The 4,284-nt window shown below is 45.4% G+C and overlaps 1 protein-coding gene across 1 annotated transcript in view; it reads right to left on the reverse strand.

The window, feature by feature from the left end:
- The window catches only part of T265_15224 (hypothetical protein), a gene marked incomplete at both ends in the record, with an annotated part of 6,041 nt that extends 2,607 nt beyond the window's left edge, over positions 1 to 3,434 (reverse strand). Inside the window, one exon of the mRNA XM_009177098.1 lies at positions 3,012 to 3,434. The remainder of the gene's footprint in view (positions 1 to 3,011) is intronic.
- Positions 3,435 to 4,284: the final 850 nt, after the last annotated feature.

The raw sequence follows: 4,284 nt of genomic DNA on the forward strand, positions 1-4,284 counted from the left end.
TGTGGGGGGGGGGGAGCTGAAAAATTGGTGCATAAATCCAGCATTGTCAGTGGGTTGTCAAGCGGGGGAGTTGCAAAGGAGCTATGCATTGAGGGCAATAGCTATGATGCACGAGCGCCATTGCGGGCGCGGAAATACTATCATAGCACTAAATCGAGACCCACTAGCTAGTAGTTGGGCTTTCGAGCCAACGACTTCGGCCGGGGACTCAAGTAGTTCTCTTGTTTAGATTTGGGACAACTCAGGCCACAGGAGACTATGAACCATACAGGCAAAATCAAATTCATATCAACAGCTCTGCTGTTTTCACGTCAACGTTCAGCGTGCAAATCGAAGCAAGTCGATCACCAGGTCGCTGGTGCACATACTTAGATAGCTTGTCGATTGTGGCGCTGTTACGGTTCGGTCACGCAGCGAGCAAACAATATGATATGTGGATTGTGGAAATACTCTATCCCCAGCTATGTTGCTTGATCCAGACTCCTAGCAAGGCGGATAGTAAGAAGACGAAAAACCTCGGACACAAACTTTAATGATCCAAAAACACGCGATCAACAGGCGATGCCCCGAGCTTCTGAACCCAAGTCAGTAAAAAGATGATATCGTGTGAGTAAGTCGGATTTAAATTTCTTGGAATATCAACAGGCCATTGATTTATTCATAGTTTGACCTTGAAGATGCCGGAAGTTCGCTAGCACAAATAAAAATACAGCGTTGATATCCCCAACAGGAGAGCTATGCAGATGCCGTCGATAACGAAATTTAGGGGGCTCTGTATTCACCGCAATAGGTTGCGCCAGTGTTTGCATGCTTGCGATTCCCTGAGCTAGTGTTTTTTACTAGGCTAGGATGGCGGACATACCAAGAGGAAAACTCGCGTTGGCGGAAACAGCGACCACGCTTTGGTTATGCTGCCTAGTTATCGTGGCTTTGATTCAGCGCAAGATACTATCCATACAGAACTACCGACCCTCTTGGCAAAAAAACAGTGATTGCAGAGTATTACAACGTAAAAGATACCTCCTGATGGTAGGTTTACTTTGGATGCGAAACGTATTTATAATGTTGGGTGCCGTTTGAAACTTCGCACAGAATTCGTCATCCCTCAGGTGGCATTGTTGTGCTACTCGATGTGCTCTTGCTTCTGAGTGACAACGCGAATAAATTAATCACACCCACCGACCACGTATGATCAGGTGGAGCTAGAGTTCGGTTAAGTTTCATCGAATTTCCCTGGCATGCCTAAGGAAACAGACACCACCAAGCAGTGGAACAACACTGACGATCATAAAATGTACAAAACGCACCAAAGATAATGTTACAGTGCATTACAAGCAACTGTGGGGGACGATACTCAATCAACACAAGTACACAATCGGATATCCAGTACTTGAATATGCGCGGCTGTACTGCGCCGCAGGTGTAAGCCTCGGCATTTCAGTAAGCGGTGATAACCGCTGACAAACTACCTGTATCCAAAATAGGGAGCTGTGCCACTCCGTTGCTAGGCGAGATGTCTGCCATTTGTGAGACCTCGGAAAACTAAAAGCAACGATGGACAGGTATGTGACCGGAATTCATAACAGCATTATTGGGAAAGCGACAATCAGTTAATCGTTCAAGCCATCCGCAACTGATACGTGACCGACGTTGATGCATGCCTATTAATAATAATAATCGTTCGGCTGTAAAACCCTTTTGATGTCTAGCAGCAATGCACCCCGAAGGGATCACGAGTGCTGGGGTCCTGCCAGGTTGCCCAAGCCTAGTCAGGAGCAGCAGAGATGCCCAGGTTAAGTTCGAACAACGGGCCCTCCGGTCAGTATATTCGTGCCTTAACCATCGAGCTATTTTGAGCCCGAACGATAAATTGGGAGGTAAAGTGACAGGTGGACGAATCGGGCCTTTCATGTATTGCAGAATCCAACTTTAGGAGGCTGTGGCAGCACGAGATAGCTCTATGGTTAAGGTGCGAACTTACTGACCGGAAGATCTGCGGTTCAGACCGAAACCCACCATATGACTTGCTGTTTACGCCTGGGCTACCTGGCGGTAGCTACGTCCCCGCGCCCCCTTCGGGTAAATTGGCAGCAGGACAGTGAGGGGGTGTTGCAGCTGAACGATTATTATTATTACTATTAGGGGTTCGTCCAATATTCTGTATCTACATATGGATGCTTACATATGTCACATATCTATACACCCCCTAATTTGCTTAACGAGACGGCACTGGAGTGAACGGTATCCAAAATGGAGTTCATCTACGCCTATGACCGTAAAGCGGTTAGCCACGAATGAGCCTTGTCAGCCCATTTACCCCAGATCGGAGCAAAATCGCTTTATCCATTTACGCCAGATCGGAGCAAAATCGCTATACCCTCATGTTTTGATGCGAAAGTCATAGAACTTCTTGTAAATGTTCCAAACATGGGGCGGTCGACGGTCCCGCGGCTTGCAGTAGCTATTGGCAATTCCGAGCGAGGGGAGTGAAAAGTCTGTGCAATTGACCCTCATGAACGAATCGGGGTAACCACGTCCATTCCGAGTATAACCTGCAAAACTACCCACAAACCGCCTATGTATGGCCCGGAACCCCAAAATTGGGCTTTGTACAGTCGGCAAGTTTCCTTTTTAATGTTATGATTATACAGTTCACTCATATCCTACGATGCACCAAAAGTGACAACAAAGTATCCGGCGCAGCAAATGTCTGTAAGAAGCTTCCAGCACGAATCTACGCTACGGAACAGTCATCTTTACTACTCCTTTACTACCAGCGGAGGCACGAAAGGCTCAGGTAGTCCGATTGACGAAATAGTCGCACAAATCTGTGATGCCGAAATTTCGATTTAAACTCACATAATCATTGACAACGATATACCAATAACATACTTGCACATATATGCCATACAACCATGTGGGAAGCACAGAAAATGATACTCCCTCATGCAGTTCGCCAAACTCAGACATTGAGAGAAAACAACCTACGAGAAAAACCACGGTGAACTTACTCCAAAGGCTTCCTCATCATCTCCTGAATTCTCCAACACATCCTTTACAGAAAAGAGACTAGAAGCCTTAAACTGATAATTTCCTGAAAGGAGGAAATGAATTTATTTATTCGAACGGACCATCCAGAAATGCTTCGATCTGCTTCCAGGACTCAGGCGGCTGCTGTGTTCCTATATCCGGACAATCGTCGCCCCTAAATACTTTTTAAAATACCGATTCGTAACTTACACAAGCGATGCAAGTTCAAGAAGGACCTTCCCCGATTGAATATCGTCTGCCGTTACAGAAGCATCCAAAATATCTGCCACCCATTGAGTCATGCAATCCTTTATCAAAGGGTCCATTGTCTAATGGGATGAAGGGAGACACCTTTGGGCTTCTGACTTAGGCAAACCGTCAAGTCTAGCCGGACGTGAAAAAAACCTCGCGCCACCAATCCTAATCACGCGCTTCCGCCGGAGGATCGCTACATAAGCCGAACTTTTAGTCCAGTGAAAGCTTTCAGTTCAGAGCCATCAGTTCAGGGCTCATGTGTAAAGGGTCATAAAGCTGTGGTGTTTTACACCTTTCTTTCACTCCCATTACAACATTAGGTATTTCGTAAATTACATAAACGTTTTTTCTCTGAATAGGCAGAAACCACAAAAAACAAATATGTACAGTTAAACACAAAGGAAATCACGTTCACGGATTCACGGATTGATACACAGGATCGAGGCTTTTGCCCAAGATTCCCGGGTCGGTCATGGTCTTGTCGGTCAGCGGCTGTCGTTCACCTGAAAGGCACAAGTGGAAAAAGGGTGTAGCACTGCTCTTGTAGTGGTCTGGCTACCCAATAAGTCAGTTTACCAGGAGTGTGTGGCAAAGTAATAAAAATAATTACGCTAAGTTGGGTATACAAAAATAAATAGGTCAGATGGAACAGACTCACTAACAATTGTTCTCTTTAAAATAGTTCGTCGTTGGCCCAGGTCAGCGAATAAACAATAATCCAATAGTGTTGGTCCAGAGGTCTTCTTCTGAACAGTTTCCACATATAATAGATTCCGAAGATAGTCTGAAATGTTTTGGGTACCAGAGTTAGTATATGAGACTCGCGAATGACCGCTGCAAGCGCGAGCGAAATCAGAAGAGAGAGTCGAAGCACGTGACCACGCTTGTATTATGTGAAATTGTACAAGGGCGCGTTTTTTGTAGTTTCTCGTATTCAAACAAAAAACGATTATGCAATTGATGAAATACCTAGTGTTATAATGGAAGTAAAATAAAGGT

This window comes from Opisthorchis viverrini, assembly GCF_000715545.1.
Source record: "Opisthorchis viverrini unplaced genomic scaffold opera_v5_389, whole genome shotgun sequence".
Lineage (NCBI taxonomy): Eukaryota > Metazoa > Platyhelminthes > Trematoda > Opisthorchiida > Opisthorchiidae > Opisthorchis > Opisthorchis viverrini.